Raw genomic sequence first — 24,252 nt, 5'->3', positions numbered from 1 at the left:
TTACATTAAGCGCCATCTAATGTCAGGGAATGAAATTGCATGTTCACTCCACTCATCGTCAGCGAAAATCGCCTGGGTGTGAACACAAAAAACGTGGCGAAAAACGCTGGCGAATAACGCCTGGCGGATATTCGTCCCGGTGTGTACGGGCCTTTACTGCGCCTTTGAATGAAAATGTCACCCCAGCCACATATTTAAAAACTCACTAAAATTTCTAAGCACCTAGTAACCCCAGAAAAAGATAAGTTTTGGGAATAGTGAACAACATCCCTCTCATAAAAGGATGACATCACAGCGGGAGAAACCATTAAGTAATGGATGTTTTATGTGTATTATGTATTATGGGATGGCCACAGGACCCAAGGCTTGTAGACATTTTGTGGCAAAGTGTGAAATTTGGTGATTTCCACAACATAGGAAGAGAAATTTTTCCTCCAAACGATCTTCACAAAAGTTTTGCTGACCTGTGACTTCAGGAAGAGGCTGCCATCTTGAATTTAAAAAATTTAGGTAAAGGGGTTAGATAGGGATTATAGGGATAATATAGGGAAATAGGGATTTTAATCTATCGCCTCATAAATCTAGCATCATTGGGAAGCTACTTGGGGAAAAACAAGTTTGTAGGTGTTGAAAAGGACTGGCTTGCAGCAGTGGCTGTCCCCAGTTGTTTGTACAAATGTTATTAAAATGTTATGAAATTGAATATGTGGATCGCTGGCTCAAGCTGAACAAAACAATAAAACACACAATATGAGCATATTAGGAATGTGGACGTGGTTAACAAAAAAACTCCTGTTGCTAAGGAAATTTAAAAATGTACTTTTGGAGATTCTTCTGAAAAAGACAGACATGTTTTCCCCCCCCAGGTGAAAAAAATAGAAAATAGTTGCTATGAAGATAAAAACTAGGACTGCACGATATGAAGAAAACTTGCAATTTACGAAATTAGTGATCAATATTGCGATGACGATATAAGTTCAGATAATAAACAAATAGCAAAACATAATTTCCATTTTACTGCAACACTTTAATTTAAATGAGAGTCAACAAAAATTAAATTACACTCCAAATGACACAAGTCCAGGAGGTGAGCATCTAACATAAAAGGGCTCCATCTGATTGGTCAATGAAGTAAATGGATTTATTTGATTCATTAAATACTTCTGGCTACCATATGATAGTTTTAGCACGTTTAAGGTAACCATTTATTACAATTTTTGCAGACTTTTGCGATATGCGTATTGCACAGCTTGATACTGCAATAACAACAACTTTGCAATTTGCAGGCTTAATAAAAACCAACAAAAAAAAGTTTTTATTTTCTTTTTTTAACAAGTGTTTTTACATGGGTTTTTCATTGTGTGCAGCTCTGGCCATGGTGCTAAAGGCAGAGTGGGTGAAGGTTCTGTAGTAACTGCTCATTGGCCTTTGAACTGCACTTGCAGCTTTATTTTTAGTTTAGTACTTCTCTCCAGCCAACAGGAGTTCTGCTCTCTGTGAGCGTTCACACGCTGGAGGAGTTTTTAAAACCTAATGTGTGTTTTAGGGTAAACCCCTTTGAAGGCTGTATTTTTTTTTTGGTGTCACATTTCAGAAGAAAGTGAAAGAAACCCAAGAGGTTCTGTGGCAGAACTGTCTGTAATCACACCCGATCTGCTGAAAATAACATCAACAAAAACATGAAAGTTCGGCTTTGGGGGGGGTTGCTAAAATCTCTCCCTTTCCCTTCTTATTATCCATCCCATGCTCTCTGTGGAAATGTGAAATTAGCTGAAACATGAAGACAATTACTAGAAGGCCCCGCGTCAAGAGGGGCTGCTGGGAAAATAAACGGACCCAAACCAATCTGGTTTTCTTTACAGATCTTCCTCTGAACTTCTGCCCAAACGTTTTCCTCCTGAAGCAGTTTCACGTTTGCACCTTGAAAATATCTGGAAGCTCCAGAGGGATGAAGCATCCCGCCTTGTAAGTAACTGTAGAAATGGACTGAAAAAAACGAAATAAAAATGCAGGTGGTTTCTTTGATTTCACAACACCTAGCAGCCCCGCCTGCTCGCAGTAAATGTGTGTGTGTGTGGGGGGGGGGGATCGGCGTAAGAAGCCGCTCCAGCCTTTTCTTCTCGCAGCACCAAAACAGTGAAGCCTTTTACAGCTTTTCTCTTTACAGCATTTTCCAAACAGTGTGCGAGTGGCAGCAGCGCATGGCTGAATAATTCAGGCGGGCCAGGCCGATGTCTTATACTGCACAGCTGTAAAGAGGTCCTCGGGGGGACATCAGAGGACCGCCGTGTCAGAATGTAAACTGGCTTTTATAAAGCAGAAAAAAATCCAACAGAAAAGAGCTGCAGATAAAAGGTTATTAAAACAGAAAATAAACTCCTGTCTGTAATTTGTTCCAGTCCCGCTCTTTATAGATGTGAGTCTTTATTACAAAGTAGTGCCTTTGCGTAATGTGTCTTTATCAGCTCTATAGATCATGAACCGTTAGCTTTAATGAGTTCTGAGACAGGTAAAAGCCGATGGAAGAGGCGGAGGAATTGTTAAAGTGCTCACACAAGAAAATGTTAAAGTAAATTATTTATTTGAAAGTTAGTAATCAACTGAAAACACAGAAACATGAAATCAAAGCTGTGGGGAGAAACCACTGGCCCTCAGCTTTACTGCAGCCCACACCGAGCAGGATTCAGGTGTGGAGCTGCTTCCCCAACAGGGCTCAGATCACTGACTGTATATTAGAACTGAACTAAGTGGCCCCTCCCCCCTCGCAGGAACAGGAAGTACCTACTTGTTCCAAGAAGCCAAATATAGAATGGATAGAGTTAGAGAGAACTGGACCAATTACTGCTTACTGACAATTTCTGGTTCCACTATGGAGGCGTCCGTATCAAATGACAACAGAATTGACTTTATTTTATTGGAGATGGAAGTAAGTCATTTTCTAATGGTGACGTCACACGGTCCAGTTCTCATATAGTGTCAATGGCTGAGATCAGAGCGACGATATACCAATTTGCTTCGCTATAAGTGATAAATATGTGCATCAAAGTTATTTTATCTAAAAACATAACTTTTTAATTTTTTTTATTAGCAACCACTGTTTGAGTTACTCATATCCACAGTTACTGACATTAAAGCCACTTTCAGGGGTCACACGAAGCCCGGAGAAAACCCACTCATGTAAGAAAGAACCCAGCCAGGATTTGAACCGTCAAATCCCTTCAAGGCAAGAGGGCTGCCGTAACAGATCACATTTAGATTTTTTGAACGTTAAGAATAAGTTCAGCAAACTTCGGGAATTGCTTGCAATGAATAACTCATAAATCACATTAATGACTCATGAAACTCATTCTATTTTATTTGAAATAAAAGCAAGATATGTTTTCTAGGCAAAAACGTCAATTTTTAGTTTGTGTTGTTTTAAAATTTCTAGTTTTGAAAGGACAGTTTGCAGACGTAAACTAACCTGTTATTGGAATAGAACATATGAAAATAAACATGTACATCAGTTATACTGAATTATGATCATGTAAATAAAATTTAAAATATATATATATATAAATCTATTGAAAGTCAACAATAGCTGATGGAAAAAATGAGAAAATGAAAAACACAAAATCTACTACAGAATTAAAAAGGAAATACTTCATCAGGAACACCTTTAAGACTTTCTATGTAGCCTAACAGAAAAAAAGTCTGTTAAACCTTTAAATCACATATAAAAGAGAATAGATAATGAATTACAGACAAAAACAATAATTAACCCGCACATGTACAACTATTTTTTTAACGATTCCAAGGACATTTAAACATAGGCCTAACGCTGCACTTTAAACAGGGCAGAGTTTGAAAAACTGTATTACACACTGTTGAATAATCTTTATTTTTATTAATCAAATCCTGGAAATTACATTTCCAAAAAAGTAATTTGTCGGATTTTATTGCAAAAAAAATTCTTGTTTTGCTGTAGGATTGTCAAATGCTGGTACTACAAAGGCTCCTAAGTTTAGTTACATTATTGGTTTGGGAAAAGTGAATAAAAATATCAAAACTGAAGACATATTTTATTAAATCATATTGAATTATAAATTAAATCTAATTGTAAACTTGTGAATAGAATTCGGATGGATTCAGTATTTAGTTGGTAGTTTCCGGCTCACATCGCGTGTGGCTAAGATCCCCTTATTTACAGCGTAAAGCTCCTCATCAGGAGTTAATAAATGACCGTCTCTGGGGTGATGGGAGCGCTGCTCTTGGTTTGTCCTTGCATAGATGAGCACGGCCGCCAGCATGTCTTCAGTACAAACACAAACCCACAGGTCTGCACAGCTGTAGAGCATCGTGCAGAACCACCAAACACACTGTACCTCCTCATCCAGCTTCACAGAGGTTCCAGCGTGATTCAATCAGCTGCAGAGTCTGACGTCCCTGCAAAAAAAGACAAACTACAGAATTTTCAGCACGATGAGAGCACCGAAAAGCCTTCGTTTTTTTCTAAACAAGTCTGCCATATAAACTGGATGTATGGATTAATTCTAGTTGTGCTGTTGATGTCAAAGATTTTGAGATGTACACAGCGCTCTGTCACAATGTCAGGAATGTTACGAGTTGGGTGTTATTACAGATACGTTAATGCTGCTGATGTGTAGCAGTGCTGGACAGTGTTTTTCAAGGGTCAGGTTTGCATTCGTGACAGTAACGTTATTTTGTGGTATAAGTCAGTTTTTTTGTGTCTTGCAAACAAGGTTGGGAATGAATGTGTTACTGTTGTGAACACGCCAACATGGCTTAAGTGCAGCAGTGTCGACCTTTGTTTTTTGTTCTGACAGAATTTCAAATATAGCCCATTTACTGACGGTGCGCGTTATAATCCAGTGCGCCCTATAGCACAGAAAACAAGATTTGCTTTTTCTTCAAACTGCACTCATCTGTTTAGGAAAATGTGTTACAAGGAAAATTCCCCAAAAAGGAAATTTGAACTCACAGTGATCATATTATTGTACGCATCACTAAGTATGAAATCTTCAGGTTTGGATAGAGCAAATATTTGATAAATGCTTGGCCCAACTTTCCTGCAGCAGCATTCTCTGTGGCTGACAACATGCATGTCTTCACACCTCTGCTCATTTCATTTTGATGCTAGCGTGTGACGGCAGCACGCGGCGTGACACTGCTCACATTTCCAATGAGGCTGGCACGATGCGGCTCTGGTCTATTAATATCCTGCGATGCCACGGCCGCGGTGGTGGCATCTGTGCTTTCCTGCCCTCCCGCCTCCTCCTGCCGTCGTGCCCATTGCGCTCGGGAGAACTGTGCACCTTTTGTTGCATTGGATGCTCATCTTGCTGAAAAGGAGCTGAGCTGCTGCCAGGAGACGTGCACCACCCTGACCGTCCATCTCTGCTGGACGCGCCGAGCAGATGCTGCACAACACCTGCCAACTTTCTTTAAAGACTCCATGGAAGCAGGAAACTTTTTCCAAATTGTTAAACAGGAAGAGGAAACATGGCCTGCTGTCACAAATCAACACAATCCATTGTTTTACAGCTTTCTTTGTGTGGAAAAATGATCTTCTGGTTTCTTTGAAGTAAAATTGAATAATCATCAGTACAAATGAAACAATTTCTGGCATTTTTTTTATCAGGTCATCTGTAATGATCCTAAATGTTGCCCGCTCAAGCATGGAAGGACAGCTTGCAGGGGCTCCAAAGTTCAGTACAGGTCTGTTGCGATCGCTCTTTTTCATGCTTGGTAACGGTTAACACTTAAACACCAGAGATGTCGCTGGCAACGTTTGAATAACTTACGCTCTTTGAACGGCCGTTTACACAATCAACATAATTCTGACATGAAGAAAGGCCTGCATCTGTATCAGCTGGTTTACATTTGTAGCAAACAGTTGAATGAAGATGAGTTTTTACTGGTGGTGTTTAGTGGTTTATAACTATTGACAGTAAATGAGAACTGAACTAAGTGACCACTCCCCCCTCTTGTTCCAAACAGGAAGTACCCGCTGGTTCATGGAGGCAAAAATCCCATAGACTAAACAGCTATTACCAAGTCATTATCTCCGTCAGATTAATTCTTTATGAACTACCTTTCATTAACATGTTCTTGCTAATCCTAATTCTTATGTTGCAAGTTCTTCAAGTTATAAACCAACCAGATGCCTCAATAAAAATACGTGAACTCGCAACAAACATTCCCAGCGTTTGATTGACAGATTCTCCAGAGCCCGCTTTCAGGACGAGGGGTGTGGCCGTCTAACATGCTCACTCCTGATTGGAGAGAGTGGTTGCCATAGAATTGTGGACGAACCAATCATGACTTACTGAGGTCATCTGATTCCAACATGGCGATGGACAAATCACGGAAAGATTTTCTATGAGTGACGTCACTCGTGATCCATCTGGTTATATACCATACAGTCATGGTTATAATATAAGAGCATAACAGATTAGACAGAAGAGAAAAACACTGCTAACTGAAAATTACAGTAAATCTGCAATATGTCAAATCAACTTTTTTGTTTACCTCAATACCACTTTCAATTAGAACTAAAGTCCATAACGGTCCTTTAATCAATAACTCTGCACCTTGCAATACATGTTTTCTTTGTGGTAAAGCTCTTGTTTTTCACAAAAAAATAACTCACTTTCAAAATAAAATACATCCAGTCTATTGGCGATGTCAAAATAAAGACATGTTGTATTTGACTAACATAGAAAGTGTTGCACATCAGCATAAAGCCGCTTTTCTCCGCTCCAGAATCTGCCGGAATTAAATCGATTACGTAAAAGGTTAAAATAGTTACGGTGGTCGAATGTAAACATTTGAGCTAAGGGTCCGCTGTTAAAGGGTAAGCTGAAGGCTGGTTTGCAGAGACGCTTCATGGCCTAGTTCTGAATTATACATGCGACCTATGAATCTACCAAGGCTGTTGTGTCACATAACATCATTTCGTTCAAACAACTCTGAACATTAACCCTTTAACACTGGAACTTTACCTCCAGTGTTGACATTTTTTTTGACTACCTTCACCATTTATGCAGTTATGGTAATTCCTGTGGATTCTGGAGCAAAATAAAAGCAGCTTTGAGTCGACATGCAACACTTTACATCAGTAATGTGTTGCATATCGGCATGAGGGTACAGACTGCCTGGTGTGAAATCGCTTTGATTTGACATTTGTGAATTTTAATTGTTGCAAATCCACTTCTACATTTTTCTTAAACATAAGCACATTTCCAGACACGAAACGAGCGAGTTGGCAACAGTCTGGCTGCTTATGGCGCTCGGCTTTCATTAGTTGCACTTGTGCTTTAATTGAGCTTTATTTCCCTTGATTATGATCATAATTAAACACCAGAAAGCTGTTCAAGCCACCAGCCATCTGCCAGGCTGGATGATGGGCATAACCAGCATGGGTGTGAGGGTACGAGGCTGCCGCCCTGCCAAGACTGGCGCTTCAAAATGTTCGGTCAAATGTTCCATCATAAGGTCAAGATTCAGAATAATGAGCCACCATGATGGAAGAAAGTGAGAAAGTTTGTTGTGGTGGGCACTTTGGAACTGGGTTGAGCCTATGTGACGTTTCTGTTCATGAACAAGGAGATTTGTTGGAACCATGGAGGCTCCTTCTGCAGGGCCTTTGCTGGAGTTTAAACCCCTAAAGGACATTTCATTACTTTAGAGAGAGTTAGAGAGTTAGAGCCATGGACTCTAAACTGCCCCTCCAACATATGGTCTGGATGTTTGGCTGACCCCCCCCCGAAAGCATAAACAGCCTGGCCTCACCGCTGTACTCCCTGAAGAAGATGAATCTAGAGAGGAACCAACCTGAGGTTGTGCCTGTAAACCCGCCCGGCTCAGGTCTGGGTCAAAGACATCGATAGTCGTAAAGCGAAAAGGCCATGTGCTCTTGATGAAAAAGAAAGATGTCATTAAAAACATCCACTTTACATTTTGATTTTCTTCCGATTATGTCCTCGCATTAGATTTACACTCATTCAGATTTTTATAGGCCGGGCGCTCCACGCCGCTCAAATCGAGTTATGAACTTAATCAATCCGTGCCGTCCCGCACTGACTGCTTTACGATTGGCCGAAGTCGGCAGGTTTTATTGACCTGCTAACCTCATATGAGAGCAGCAGTTTGACCACAGGGAGAGAAAAATAGCAAATCTGCACAACTGCATCCCCTCATTGTAGCGCCCCCTAGTTAAGCGCATTGCAAACGAGGGCTGACGTGGACTAATTTTTCTTTCCCCCTCACAACTGTTGCCTGACGGTGAGCAGTCCGTCCCGTTTTAGCGTGTAATTCCGGTGACTCTGCACTAGGGGTGATGGATGAAGTGGGAGTCCGCGCCGTGGATCTCAGCGGTCTATTCCATCTCATTCCACCGGGAAATGCAAAGACCCGCGTGCATTATTGACCTCGGTGAGGAAACAAGGGGATGTTGCCTCAGCTGCTTGCTGAGCAGACCTGCATCCACAGGGAGCAGCCACCATTCTGCTGCAGGATGGAGGAGGTTCTGACTTGGTCAGCATGGGGGGGGGGGCCTACATCACATGTATGAATATAGAATGACATCAATAAAAAGAGGTTCATGGAAAGTTTAACAGATAAACACAGAGACATGGATTTTATCTATTGATAGGAAGTCGAGATTTAACTCTTTAAAAGCCCACTACTTAGAAATTGGAAGAAAATTCATTTTTAAAAAAAAAAAAGGTTTTTACTACTCATCAGTTATACATTCATACAATAACTAATCAAACTTAGTATAATTAGACATAAAATTAAGTATCGCTTGAAAGGGAGTGGAAGGAAGCAAACTTATATAATAACCTTGTACTCTGCTTGTCTCAAATTTGATCTGTATTTTTTTTTTAAAAGTCATTCTTTCAACACAGCAAGTAGTTTTTTCTCTCAAAAAGAATAACAATTGATGAGTTATTCTTACCGTACAATGTTTGAAAAATTAGCAAAACTTCTGCCACCAAAAGTGTTTTTTAGATTTCACAGACGCAGACATTTTGAGATAAGCAGAAAAAAGCCCTTCTAGCCCTTAGTAGAATAATGTTGAACTACAGAGCAGAAAACATGGACCGAGTCTGTGTCTGAATTCCAACCCTACTCCCTAAATACTAAAAAAACTATACAGTGTGGGACTATGCAGTGCCCTGGATTTTAAAAACAATTCAGAGACCATGATCACTATTTCTTTTTCAAATTGCGAATTTAACTATTTATGAATCCACTGAGTTCTGAAGATGAAATTGTTGATGGTTTATTAAAAAAAATACATTTAATTTTTAATTAATTAATTAAATGCAATTATAATTAAAATTTTTTGCAAAAATTGTTCCAACGTAATGCATTGTGGTCTATGTTCGTCAATCTAGTGAGCATGGATGCACACTGGTTTACCGCAGAGAGTTCTGGGAAAATTTCTAGGTCACTGGAATTTGGAATTTTAGATTCCGACAGCACTACAAAATGGTGAACGTACTATATGGTGCACTAAGTAGTGAGTAGTGAAGGAATTCGGAGATAACCCATGTTACATGTAGTGGAAAGTTAGGGTCATGTTCTTGAGATAAAGGCTTCAGAAATGTAAATGTGATACAAATACTTGTATAGGGTTAACTATAGCTTTAGCTCCAATGTCTACAGTCTTTTTTCTTTTTTTCTACAGTCTTTTATCTACCGTGACTGTTCAAAAGCGGAGGAAAGCATCTTTGTGCTGATATGCAACACTTTACAATTGTGAAGCGTTTACACAATGTAAATCAGCTAATTCTTATATTGGAATGATGTTAATTGTGTAAACGATGAGAAATTAAAGACGTAAATGGATCTACTCTTCGACAAGTGGATCGATCAGAATAGAGTGGAGCGGGGAGCTTGTGGCCCACCCAGTGTATTTTCTACGTCATAAACACGATCTTTTTTCAAACGTTTTTTCATCTGCTTCTGATTCACAAAAGTTTGAATAAAGAAATTCTCAGAAATGCAATTTTAAGCTAAAATTTCTTTATAAATGTCTTCCCTCTTTTGAAAAAAAATGTTCCCTGCTGGTAAGTTTATTTCGAACAACAGCGCCCCCAAGTGAGAGGCATTTGGAACATTGTTTCCATGCGACTGTTCTAGTCCACAAACCGAACCAGATGAAGAACAGGAGGCATTTATCAGCGGTCCAGCCCGTTTCATCGAAGTTCCTGCATTCAATTCCTGCCTGAAAAAAACGCAGTTTGGAAAAAAAATCTATGTACAAAACTGAAGTAATTTTGGCGTTAGGTTTCCTCCAGAAAGTCACTCTGAAAGGAAAGGCACAGATCAGTAAAGCTGAACAATCATATTTTTGGTCTGAATCATTTGTTTGCCACCAAAGCAGATTTATGACCTTCAGCATACGCCATACCTTCTGATGATGTTTGTGCAAAACCTAAATCTTGGATGTTGTATGATAAATATCCACATCACAAAGGCTCGTTTGCAGCCCAATCCAACCACTGAATCACCTAAACAGCAGCTGACAGCTTCCAATGATCCCGTTTCATGTGAACTTCCTGGAAAACCACATTTTGACCTCATGCAACATTAACAGCGCGTGTGTTTAAACCGCCTCTCTGCCCATTTCTGCATAAACGTAACATTTATCTTTCACCGTTAATTTAACTCTGAAAAAAGAAAAAACGCCGCTCGAACAGGAACGAGGTTACATTAAAGAATTTCACGGGACTTTAGCGCCATTTAAACAAATGTTAACAAAGGTGAATCGACTCTGTAATGCGGCCAGCGGAGCGATCAAACCGCGTCCTGCCGCTCTGACACACATGGCTTTCCTTAGATCATTACTTCCATTAAGTCATTAAGGCTCGGCCCCTGCTAAAGAGTTAACACTTTCCATCTCCGTGACCCGACGAGCCGACACGTCTGCAGCAGACATCGCTCCGTCCCCATAATTGGGAAAATTGCTCCTAACAGCTCCAGTGTTTAGTAATGTTCTCATTTCTTCCATCTTGCTCTGACGAGAGCAAACTGCAAGAAGATGTCCCGTTAGCTGAGCGCAGCCAGGCCAAACAAAGACAGACAAACACGCCTCCATTTAATGGCCCTAATGAAGCAAACTGCAGATCTTTAACATTTTTGGGGGACCTTTGATCGAGCTGCGATCATTTCAGCCGAGGAGTTGAGGTTCTGGGGCAATTTGGAGAGAATGAGGGATGGATTCGGCAGAGAATAACATGACCGGCTTTCATCTTGACCCCCCTTTTCTCAACTGGTACCCAAACTCCCCCATCCCACACCACCCACTTTAAATTAAATTGAAAGCAGATGGAGTGGGGCCTGGACTGCGCGCCGTGTCAGATTGTCATGGCGCATTAACCATGATTTCACATTGAAACGCTTCGCCTGACCAGGAAAAAAAAAAAAATGACGAGACACAGACGGACGCAGAGAGATAGAGACAGAAGAGATGGATATGCAGAGAGGGATGGGGGGAGCTGATGGATATGAGCCTGCTGCCAGCAGATCAATCCCACTGATCGCACAGCTGGCACGGGCGCGTGATGTGAACGCCGTGTGACGCGGCCGGCATCGGGAGGGGGCCATACCTTCACACACCAGATTTAACAGCCTGCGCTCGTCTGAGTCCAAATCCAATCAGCTCTCATCAATTAGGATTCAATCTGCTGATCGCTCTGAAACTTAATCCAGAGTCCTTCTGGGCTGGCTCCAAAACGAGTCCTCATGTTCCACAGATGGAACACTGTCAAGGATTCGCACCAACTTAGAGCAATCTGCACATTTTATGCACAAAAATGTTTCCGTTTCCTTTAGTAAATGTTGGTATGTATTACATGTACGTCTTAGTTTCTATTTATAAATAAATGGAGGTTCCCCAGTTTCCCAAAAATGGGAGAAAGTCTATGAGAAACCACACAATTGTGAGTCAAGGCACAACAACTGTGTTCAGCAAACCACAATCCCATGTTCCCACACACCTTTAACCAGTTTCTCCTTTACTTTCAAACATTTCTGTCGCTGCGTCTCTGAAATGTTTTTCGTTTCGTCAAATAAAAGTTATCATTTTTCCAAACAGGCTGCAAGCTAAAATATGCAGAAATATTGATATGATAGAAGCTTAAATTTGTAGTAAGCAAGGATGGGGGCTAATGTAGGGTTGGGGGTGTGAAGGGGTTGTTAGCTAGTGGGAGAGAGTGTAAACAAAGGCATGATGGGATATGAGCAGAGGCTTACTTTCACACCAACATTCCTGCCCAAAACTCAGAGGCAAATGGCCCCTCTGCAGAAACTATGTCCTAGAAAAAAAACTGTTTTTATTTTTCCCTAAAAACAGCATAATCAGAATTAAAAGACCACTGGAAACAATTTTACAATAAATCAAAAGATGATTGGAGTAGGACTTTAAGAAGAACAGGGCAACAACAACAACAAAAAAAACCAGCACAAGTTTGTGAAGCAGCTACCTGCTCAAAAGCGCTAAAGCTAAATTCCAGATCACTTATTTGAGAAATCCTATCAGGCTGACATCACAGGCGGATTACCTGAATCAAGTTCCACACATGAGAAACTTGTAAAGCAGGAAATAAGAAGGATGTCATCCTCTGAAAATCAGGACCAGCCCATCCATAAACTTTCAGAGTCGGATCGTTCAGGTGCTGGTGTTTAGGTGAGGGTGGATGGGGTTTGAATCATATGGATCTACATGTGCACCCCTAACAGTTCAATGGACCTTCATAGTACAGAGAACATCTGGGTTAAAAATAACCTGCAAAGAAGTGATCCTGCTGTTGTTCAGTGGTTTCAGATGAAGTTGTGCTAAACAAAAAAAACAGTGAATTTTATCATTTTGTCATCCACTCATGGCTGATGATGCAGAATTATTTCAAAACTTAAAACTACTTCCTGTTTCAGACACAGTTGTGTAGCGACTGGTCAGTCCTACTATTTGTCATTCTTCAAGTGTTGGTAATCCCAGTGAAGATGTCTTCCATCAGAAAACCGGCATTAAAATGAGCAAACTTCTTTCAAAGGTTGTTCAGCATCTTCAGAACCTGCAGATCCTCATTTCCAATGATGCAGTTCCATCAATCCTCCAGGGTCGCCAGGAACTGAGGCCTTTTAGCAACTCAACCAGTTCAAACAAGGTTCCTCACAAATCCATTTGCTCTCAAAGCGCTGCTCATTGGCCTCCGATGTTGGAGGGTGAAGCTCTCAAAAACGTTTGTCCCGCTTTCGCCACCTTGAGATCATAGCTCCACTTAACCTCTTGAAGGTACAGCATCAGGAGTTGGACTTGAACCCGTGCCATCATCTCTCTGCAGGTGTCATTACCCCAGCTTGTAATTGACAGAAGCATTAACATGTCATTAACACATAAGCTCAGACTTATATGTGAACCTTTTAATGAGGCCATCAGTCAGCATTAATAGATTAGTTATCACGGGTAATGACTGAGGTGTCTTTGCCCGTCCCAACAGGTTAGCATAAAAAAAGATTTGCATAATATTTTTAGCTGGGGGGAGGGGCTTGATTCATTTCATTTCTGCACACAGTGATGGAAATATGGTGCTAAAAGAATACTACACCCGGATGAAAACAAACAGAAACGGTCTTCTGGAAGAATCCACTGAGAGGAACCACAAACACCTAGAGACTAGATCTGCCACAGAATGCTTTGTTTTATTAAAAGTGATCTTAGTGCAGCAAACTAAGGTTGTTTTTACATTAGATAGTAAGCAGACTCTGTTGAAACGGGTGGGAATGATGATCAATGCTCCACTTTCATCTGGTTTCGTTTGCTTTTACATACAGCTCTCCTCATAATACACAAATATTTCATCATGGACTCATTTCCTGTTTGGTCTGTGGACAGTCTGCTTGCTTTCATACTTAAGTGAACCGTGCCAGAGTTCTTCTGCAAGTGAACACAGAGACACCTGTTCTCGTGAGGACTGGAGTTTTCTTGTTTGTTCTAAACCACAGTTCAGGTGAGCTTTCAGACCTGCCAAACCAGGAGAATCTTATTGAGAAATAGGACCTGGACCACAACCGAAGCTGGATCAGACCAGGACCAAACAAGAATCAGACCAGGACTAAACTAGTATCAGACCAGGAAAAAAACTATCTTAGGTAGAGACCGAAACCAAGATCAGACCAGGATCAGTTCAGGACTAAACGAGATTAGACAAGGATCAAAGCATGATCAGACCAGGACCAAACAAGAATCAGACCAGGTGAAGACCGAAACCAAGATCAGACCAGGGCCAAAATTGAAATCAGACCAGTATCAAACCTAGATCAGACCAAAGCTAAACTAGGATCAGACCAGGATCAAAACCAGGATCAGAACAGCACCAGTACCAAAATTTGATAGAGACCAGACCTAGATCAGAGCAAGACTAGAAACAGAATAAACCTAGAAGGGACAAAGATCCAAAACAGGACCAGACCTGAAATAGACCTGGAATAAAACCAGGATTATACCAGGAACAGACCGGGACTAAACCAGAATTCGACCAGGACTAAATCTGGATCAGACAAGGACCAGACCTAGAGCAAACCAGGACCAGGCCTGGATCAGACCTGGACTAAAAACAGAATCATACCAGGAATAAACCCACCAGTGTATGTGATGTGGTAAATGCAGGCGTAAAAAAAAGTTTGTTTTTTCTATTATGAACTTGGATCACATTAGATAAGTGAACAGGGACTTGTTGCCTGTGTAACCGGCCCTCCAGTGAAACCACTGAAGTGATTTGTCTCCAGTTCCTGCTCTTCAGTTCATTTAGATCCCTGTTTATCGTACAAATGCAGAGAAGTCATGATGAAAATGTGATTGTGTAATATCTCAATTTTTAACTTTAAAACAAGTGAGCTATTTTAAAGTCTCATTGTGGCTGGAAGCTACAAATGAACTCTAGACTTTAGACTTTATTACTGTTTACGCTCAGATGCACCTTTTTTTACATGTGGCATGAATGACTTTTAAAGTCTGGGATGAAAATGATCCAGATGTTCACGTGATTTTCCAGTCAGAGACATCTGTCTGATGAGTTGTGGAGGATCTCCTCATTCCTCGAGCTTCTCCAGACTCATGAGGTGGAAGAAGCCCTGAGACGCGCGATAAACGCTGTACGTTTTGGAAAGTCCATCAGTCGCGGTCGGTTGAGCCTACACAGCCTTTGAAAACTAGAGAAAATATCAAAGAAGTAATAATTTTTAACAACTCCTTTATAATGGAGTTCATGCGTGCGGTTTCCGATGACGCCGTTCCTTTTCTGGTTCTGACCCTGTGAGTCTAAACCCCCCCCTCCGTGTTTACATCAGGCCTCAAATTAAAGACAACAATTAATCTCCGAGAATGCCTCCTGACACCCCCCCACTGATTGATTAAAGCTGGAGAGGCAGAACCAGGCTAAGGTTTCACCCCCCCCCCTCCCTTTCCTCTCTGAGGTGAAAACCAGGTAGCCCCCACAACCCCGCACTGCACCGTGCTCGCCGTCCTCGCCGACCCGCTGATGGATTGCGTTTTGCAGCTCGGGAGCACATTGTTTTCTTTAGCACAGCAGGGTTTTGTGTTTGCAGAGGTCGGGCTGCAGGAGGATTGTGGACATCTATCACAGCAGAGGTGCCTCTGCCTGAGCACGCTCCTTCCCCGAGGGGGGGCGGAGGGTTGTGTGGGGGGGTCACGGATGTTCTCCAAATCAGAAAGTGGGTCAAATAGAAGCCGTTGTTTGTGCTCCGCTGAGACGCACAGACAGCAAATGAAACAAACATTTTCTCCAGAAACTAAGGGAATGAAAACGGGAAACTTCAGACCAAATGCAGGTTCCGTATCTACAGTCTGAGCTTCAACATAACTGGAGGTGGGGTCCGTCTGCTTGGGTGATGCAGACTGAGGAGCATCCTGAGGCAGAGGGATGCCAGGTAGAGCGGCAGAAAACCCCCACCTGAAAAGGGGGGGTGAAATATTTGGTGCTGATGTGCAGACCACAGGTGATGGGATGAGGAGGAACGAAGTGCGTGTGGCACAATAAAAGATAAAAGAAAGGATTCAGAAATCATAGGGAGGGGTGGCTGTGCTTTACAGAAAGAAGATGGTGGGGAGGTGAACTTGTGACCCCTCCCTCGGGCATGAGGCCTCAGGGCTGTATGATCGCTAGGCTGATCCACTCCAGCCAGCCAGCCAGCCGACCCCCGTCAGCTGGTGAGGCACAAGCTGAAGACTTCACGAGAGAAAATGTGAAACCAAAGCAGACGAGTAACAGGAACAGGCCCCGCCCCCTCCTGGAAATGAGTGCTTCTGACATGAACGCGGTGATTCTGTAAAGAGAACATTTTCACATCCCAATTTGTCTTGGTAGGAAAAATGTCCTGTTTGGGATTTAAATTAACATTTAAACACCAGTGAGTCTGCAACACAAAAAGGTCTGGATAATAAAATAAAATAATGAAAAAATACACCAAGTAAAAAAAATTCATCCAAGGGAAGTTTTCATGTAAACATTTATGAACCTCTGGTAAAATGTGAAACGTTTATAGGAATCTTTTTTACTAATCTATTATGATCACTTCTAATAACTGATTATAAAATATTTTATTTTGAAATTATTTTTTAAAATGTAATTTTTCTCCAATTAAAAACATTTTTTAAAATTTGTTGTTTCATTTTGAGGCATTGTTGCTGTGACTGGTTAAAACCAGAAGGCTGTTATAATATTTAGGATCATAACATCGCCATCGACTCTTTGGAGAATACAAATAGAAAACGAACAAGTCATATTTTTAGACGATTTTTAAAAATAAAAGTTTTGAAGAATTCAAAAAATATTTAGTTTTTTAATTAGTAAAATTCTGTAAATATTAAAAGCCTTTCCGAAACAACATTCATCCCCTTAGTTTTAAAAAGCCTTGAAATGATTTATGTATATAAATATATAAAACATGAAGCTGACATTGAGGATAAACTGAATTTTTATGGTAATAGCAGAAAATATTTTTTCAGTCTACATTTATGCTGCACAAATATTATTTTAGTTTAAAGATGAATTAAATGACAATCTTCAATTATTTTTAGCAAATTAAATTGTCTAAAGTCTCCATTTTCCATTTAATAATGGGCTGCATTTAATGACTTTTTCTTCCATCACGCCTTCAAGAATCATCACATTAATTAGCAAAAAGACAGACTGTTGAATAATTAGATAAATGATTGTTGTTTCAGAATTGATTAAAGTTGTTTTTTTTACCTTTTTAGTTTAAGAGAGAGCATTTTTACATAAGATAATGGGAGATATGACATTTCTGAAATGATAAAAGCAGGAAGTCCAGTTTTTCTGCAGGAATGTTCCCGCGTTTCTTATTTCTTAGTTTTTTCTGATTTAAGACGGTTGACAGGAGGTGAAACGAGGAGGTCATTTTTAGAATCACAAGCTATTTTTTTGTTCTTATCGGTTCATGCTCTTCTGTTGCTCACATTCCTGGAGCTGAGGAGCACTTTGAGGAGCTGAACCTCCTCATTAGATTAGGGGGAGTTCGGCTGGTTTTCAGGGTGTCAGCACCCCCTGCTGGTTTTGGCTGCTGGAGCCTCCTCCCCTGCAGATCATTCCTTTAGTGTCCCAAAACTAACATCATACGAGTGTTCTCTTTTAATCATTGTAATTCCATGTATGATTTCTATTTTCACCACCAACACAACGACCAGACTCTCAGCTAAAGTGAAAAATCCTGTTAGTTGTAGTTATCTCCCCTCAGATGTGAAATAGTTTTGACTTTCATTTTACCATCAAACTGATTTCTAAATATTTTGTAAAATTAAAAATATTAATTTTCCTTTTTTTCTGTTGTATTACTTTTGCTTTTACGGATCAGTAGATCTAAAATTATAAGGAAACACGTCAACTGAACGGAAATTGAAGGATCGGACTTCCCGGAGGTTTCTTCTTTTTGTTTTCCCTGAATCCGTTTTTTTTTAGGAGTTTTTCTTTAACAAGAAGGAGAGTCTAAGGCCAGTGATGCCCAGTTTAGTTTAGTCTGTCTAATTTAGTTTAGCCATTACCTATTCTATTTTATGACCGATTTCATGTTCTTGTACAATTACCGGTATGAAGCCCATTGAGACGACCATTGTTGTAATATTGGGCTACAAAGTAAAATTGAACTGAATGCCTCTAAACTGAAATGAAAGCCTCTAAATCAGCATATGTTTTAAAGAAATTAGGGGAAAAATGCTACATTTGAATCACTCAACAGAAATCTATCAAGTCCTAAAAATATAAAAAGTAAGTCTTGCAGGAGTCCAACTTTCACATAGAAGAGAAGAGAATACAGCTCATGTCCCAAATGTCAACACCATAAATAAAAAATAAAGACATACAGAAGAAATGAAATATAAATAAAACACAAACTATAAATGTAGACACCTAAGTCTTCAAAGCGTCCATACCTGTATCTCCAAACTGGAGAGTAATGACAGAGTGCAAATGCTTCTGATGTTAGTGAGGGTCCAAATGATTTAATTCTCTAAAGCCTTTTAGCGATAAAAACATTACATTTAGATCAGACTGGAATTAGTCTGATTTTGTTTGGAGAGAAATTGGGAAAAAAAAACTCTTTTTGAAACATTTTGAATCAATCTCTAAGGACAGAATGTTTGAAAACTCTTACGTCATTTTTAAATTGTTAAAAAAAAATAAGTTATTTTGTCTTTTGCTGTGAACTTTCACTGGGAATTCATGAATAAAACCATTTCCAAATCTCATTATAAATCTGAATTTACTGCTTCTTTTTCGTTTTTTTCCTGTAAAAATGAGGCAGATCAAACATTTGAGAAGTTGAAAATATGCTTGTAGGTTTGCCACATTTATAGAAATTCAAAGGAATTAATCAACACATCTATTCAGATTGCAAATGATAAAAACACAAGATTTCCTGGTTGGATGGGGAACAATCCCAGCAGTTACAAACACACAAACCTGAGCTTTTTTACGCAATTTCATGAGTTCCTTCATTTTTATTTAAAAGTCTGATCTTAAGTTTTAAACAATTCCTTTTTAGAGAGCTGCCAAGCCCCTCTTAAAGGCAACTGCTACCTCACAGAGCTGTGAAGACGTGGATGAGTGGCGAACGGTTGGGCTGCATCAACATGCTTTATGACAACCTCCAAAAATGAGGTCACAAAGCCATCTTTTCTGGACTGACGTCACTGAAAAAAGCTGCTTTGGTCTGCGTTCCTCCTTTCAGACATTTCCGGCTAGATCGCCAGGGGGGTCGGAGGAGAGACAGCATCCTGCGTTTGGGAGTGCCACAGGATCCCCGTGACACCTCGGGTTTTGCGTACAGGAGAAGGGCGCCGGGTCTCGTCATGAAGCCAGGTGCAGGCTGCCCTCTCTGGGTTACCTCCCCACCCCGGTGGAGCAGCAGGGCTGTTGTGTTGTTTCATTATGGCAGAGGTTCACGTAGCATGGAGAGGCGCCATCATTATCCATCAGGCTTAATGAGACTATCTCAATGCTGTAAAGGTCAGGCAATTACTGCTGCTGCAGTTTCCCAGCCTGCAGACGCGCAGAGAGGGGATAAAAACATGCAGCACACACAGCACGCCGGCCCGATGTTCATGCATCACTATTGTCTGACGCTCCATCGCCAAGTTTGGGAAGGATGGGAGAACATTTGGGGAATGAGGATCCATCTGCTTGCTGAGGTGAAGCTGGACAACAGTTTGCCGCGGTGCAGCTGCAGCTCCTGCGCCTCTCAGAAACAACTGACTCCCCAGTCATCTGGATCATGTGCACTATATGACAGGCCTATAATTGGATCAGGCGCTGAACCCCTGACTTGTGGCTTCACCTCCACTTCCAGCAGCAGGTCTGTGCTTTTGCAGCCAAAACAAAAGCAGAAAACCTCTTTAAATCCATCTTCCTGAGGATTTATTCAGAAAAATGAATCAAACAAGGCCTAAAAAAAAAAACAGGAGACATTTTTCTGTAGTTTTTGGTTCCATTTATGCGGTGATAAAAGTTAGGAAAACATCCAAACAAAAAGAAGTGTAGTTTTAATCTTTACCCCACCAATCACTTCACTATACGCACATTTATGAACAATGTGTTTAGCCCACTGGATGAATAGGGAGGGGCTTCTTCTTCTACCACTGTTTACTAGTGCATGTCCATCATCTGCAGTTGGAAGAGGTTCGGTGTGAATGTTGAAGTGGTGCAAATGTCTTTCTTTCGCAGCTCTATTCCGATATGTGAAGGACGTGGTGTCATAAAATTCAAGACGGACGCAAACCACAATTATTAATGTCTCTGTTATGATCAATTCTCAAATGGTTGGAACTTTAGTGACTTAAAGGAACGCAATCCATACATCCTAAACAAATCAGAGTCTCTGATTGGGGAAAGTTGACCTGGTTTAGCACATGTTCAACAGCCCAGTGCTTTGTTCGTGGAGCCCAAAAGCGGTTGTCAAAACTTGCTGGTTGAAGTGTCAATGCAATATATTTGATCTTTTGGTAAATAGACACCACCAAAAAAGAACATAGAGACATATTTTCCTTTAAATTTGATGCCGTTTTTATAGAAAAAAAAAGAATTTAGTCCAATTTCACTTCACTTCCATCGCTCGTGGCAAAGAAGGTAGAATTTCACATTCTAGAAATGTATCTTTTGAGTTTAAAGCACTTGCTCACAGAACTATGTTAAAAAATCGGAAAAAAATAAAATGCACACATCAGATTTTGTAGCATGAGTAGTTTATGTCAGCTTGTGTGAACAAAACTAAAAAAATAGCATTTCATTTCTCCTTTTTTTTCCCCTTTGTGCACTAGAGCATTTCTATCACACGAATATCAAAAATCAAAATGCATAAAACATCAAAATATTTATAGGTTTCTCTAAAATGTAAAAAACTTAAAAAGGGTCATATATAATTATATCATAAAATTCCTCCACATACTGTATGATAGAAAAATATGGAAACAAGCACAACAAAATTGATTTGTTGGTATGGTTAAATCCAGATGTTAATAATCATAAGATAAGAAAAGTTTGATAATAAGATAAGATATTAATAAGATCAGTCTTTAGTTGCTGGTTTCCACCATTGACTGTATTTGAGAACTGGACTGAGGGACCTCTCCCCTCTTATGTTTCAAAGAGGAAGTAGGTACTTCCTGTTTGGAACGTGGAGCCATGAAGCCAAAATCCCACAGACTCCTATAGAGAAAAAAACAGCTGTTACTCTGTCAATCTATTTTTCAGAATAACTATTCCTATCTTTTTTGAAAAGATGTCCTTGATAATCCTCTTTTTTAAATGATTTCTGTAGTGCAAGTTTGATTAAGTTATAAACGGACCAATCAGATGACTCAAGAAAATTCTGTGGTCTCCCGTCAAATGTTGACAGATTTCACGTAGCTCACTTTTAAGTGGTAGGGGCGTGAACTTCCAAAAGGCTCACTCTTGATTGGCCAGAGAGGTTGCCAGATCAACTGGGACCAATTACTGCCTACTGTTATTGTGTGGCTCCAATGTGGCGTCACCCATATGGCAAAAAAATGGCGACTGAATTGGCGTCATTTGGTTGGAGCTGGAAGTAAACCACTTTTTAGGGGACATGTCACTCTCACTCAGTCCAGTTCTCTTTTAAAGTTATTGGTTTTACACCAAATTTGGAGATTCTGCAACATTTGTCATGAGAAGAAACAGCTTCAACAGCCAGAATTTCAATAAAGTCTTACAAAGCTTTAAGTTTAAACAATAAAATAATAGCTGGAGTGTCCCATGTGGGGGACACTGTTATGGTTTTCTTAAATTTCCCAAAGAGGATGAATAAAATTTGCCTTTCTAAAGATGATTAGGATGAATATTTATTCTTTCATGGAATAGTTCGGTCTTTGTGAGAACGGCACAGAAGGATGTTTAAACGGTTTTTTTTGGGTTGTTTTTTTTTTTGGTCTATGTCTTTACTTTACTTAGCACCGTTTTTTTCAATTTGGTATAAAGATGGTAATTTTAGTATGCTTACCTTTGGTAGATCCACTGGTCCAAACTTTGTTTGGTTACCATGGTAACATTGTGGTAATGGAGTGTGTACTCATGTTGATTTTGGTGCCCACTAAAGTGTATTTTTTTAACATTTAGGTGGTGAATTTTAACAAATTGATCTGTCAGATCAGACCCGCTGGAATTCCGTTAATTGCGTAAAGAGTTACAACTAGTCTAAAGAATGTAAACACCGGAGCGAAAACTCATGCTGTTAAAGGGTTAAACTGAAAACTCATATAAGAATCTAAAAGAAGAATTCTTAATGTAGTCTAGGCTTGTGTCTGTTGTCCCACCCAACACATCTGGACACAAAACCACAGAAAAACGTACCATCTACCTCCCAAAGAAGCGAGTTTGCGCCCTCCTCTCAGAGATATACGTCCTCACCTCTTCATTATCAGTGAGGAATAATAGGCTCTAAAGCCCCACGACAAAAAAGAAAGAAAAAGAAAAAGGATTTTCCGTGTGCCTCCGTTCAGCCTCCAATAACTCATCTGGTTTCATCGGCAGTGAACGCAAACCTGCAGAAAAGGCTTTCCAAAGTGTGGCGCCCCCCGTCCCTGCCTGCAGCGCCACAGGCGGTCCCGGGACAGGTTTATGTTCCTCTTGCAAGGTTTGAACCACTGGTTACAGTGTTTTAACGGCTGGATTAATGGGGTGGCAAGAGGGGCCATAAATTGATAATATAACCACTGAACATACTTGCCAGGACAATTAAGATAATACAAGTGGAAATAGAGCCCCCGTGAATTGCGCCGGTAAAGAGCAATGGCTGTGTTACAATGATGCGCGCCCTTGAGGCCTTCGGGAGGGAAACCGTCATCGTGTTCGTGCAGCAATAAAGTCCTTGCAATGACACATGAAGAAGAAAAAGAGGACATTTTGCAAATATGGCAGGTCGTTTATTAAACAAGCAGAACTTGGCTTTTAAAACGTCCATTGTCAAAGATATTGGGGCGCCATAAAAGTCCTGTCAGACATCTTCTACGGGGAGAGGCGCTTTATTACAAGGCGGGGGCTTGACATTTCAGATAATATGACTGCGAGCAGAGAGAGCGGAGGTCAACGGTCTTGTCTGTCATTAACGGTGTGACGGTGCTGACGGATAGGATCACAATTTGCTTAACACCTCCTTCAAATGAAACTCCTCAGATGGATGCCGTGTTCTTTGCTGGACCATCAGGTTTTCCTCTCCTCCAATCAAAGCTGCTTTTATTTGGATTTTTTTTTTCCCTCTCAGGAGCAGAATCTCACCGTGGAAAGTGCAACCGGCGAGTAACAAACACAAAGCCATAACGGGAGCGTGAAAAACGATGCAGAGAGGTCGTAATGAAGATGGAGGGACTGGCTGCGCCGCATAATGAAGATGCATGCCCGTATTTCTCTGACACATTGCTAATTGCGGGCACAGTTTCCATTAATAGCTCATGAAATATTAAGTTCCATTAGCTAATAAAAGCAGACTGGAGGGAAAGGAATGCAGACTCGCTGAGGGATTGGAGGCAGGTGAAGAGAAACGACACAAGGTCTGCAATTTACTGCTGAAGGCAGAAATGACGAAATGTTTCTGTGTTATTACGACTGAAAAAAACATTAAAGCAAAACAGCTTCTTGGATCATTATGAAATAAAAATTGTGCATTTCCTTTTTGTTGAAATGGCATTTTTAGGTGAAAAACAAGAGAACTCAAGAAAAAATTAAAGCATTTTTTTACATTTGCTTAGAATCTGTGGCGAACAATAACATGGGGGTCCTGTGGAGTGGTTGTAGTTATCATTTAAAAAAAAAAAAGTAATCAAATAACTTCTTTACTGGTCCACTTGTCAAGAATCCAAATGTTTTAATAAGCATTAAAAAACTGAAATAAAATTTACATTTTAAAGAAATTAATTGTATAAATATTTAGCTTGCTGCTGATGGATTATTCCGTTGCTACACCGGACGGGGAAGGAAGAAACACTTTCACATGTGCAGACTTTTGTGATTTTGGGTTTTTCTGACAGAGTTAAAAGATAAAAGAGGTGGAAATTACTTTAGACATTTTTTAAGTGTTCAACTAGTAATTACCTACTTTTAACTGAATTTTAAGTTTATCCCTGCAATAACTATATTTATCAAACCCATTTTCCAAGGTTTTCTTCATCTTCAGTTAAGTGGCATTCCCTGTCATTTC

At 40.3% G+C, this 24,252-nt stretch overlaps 2 long non-coding RNA genes across 3 annotated transcripts in view; one reads left to right on the top strand and one right to left on the bottom strand.

The window, feature by feature from the left end:
• Positions 1–24,252, bottom strand: part of LOC144984121 (uncharacterized) — a 63,261-nt gene that overhangs the window by 15,533 nt on the left and 23,476 nt on the right. Inside the window, exon 2 of the long non-coding RNA XR_013647785.1 lies at positions 4,365–4,425. This is a non-coding gene — a long non-coding RNA (uncharacterized LOC144984121). The remainder of the gene's footprint in view (positions 1–4,364; positions 4,426–24,252) is intronic.
• LOC144984122 (uncharacterized) lies at positions 1,701–23,712 on the top strand. 2 transcript variants are annotated; one of them, XR_013647787.1, is made up of 2 exons: positions 1,701–1,965; positions 23,320–23,712. It is a non-coding gene; the product is annotated as an uncharacterized LOC144984122 (long non-coding RNA). The 2 variants fall into 2 exon arrangements; XR_013647786.1 differs by lacking the exon at positions 23,320–23,712 and adding an exon at positions 2,168–2,376.

Source organism: Oryzias latipes, chromosome 15 (genome assembly GCF_053564925.1).
Source record: "Oryzias latipes strain Hd-rR chromosome 15, Olatipes_Hd-rR_3.1".
NCBI classification, from domain to species: Eukaryota; Metazoa; Chordata; class Actinopteri; order Beloniformes; family Adrianichthyidae; genus Oryzias; species Oryzias latipes.
This window is presented reverse-complemented; position numbering and strand designations above follow the sequence as displayed.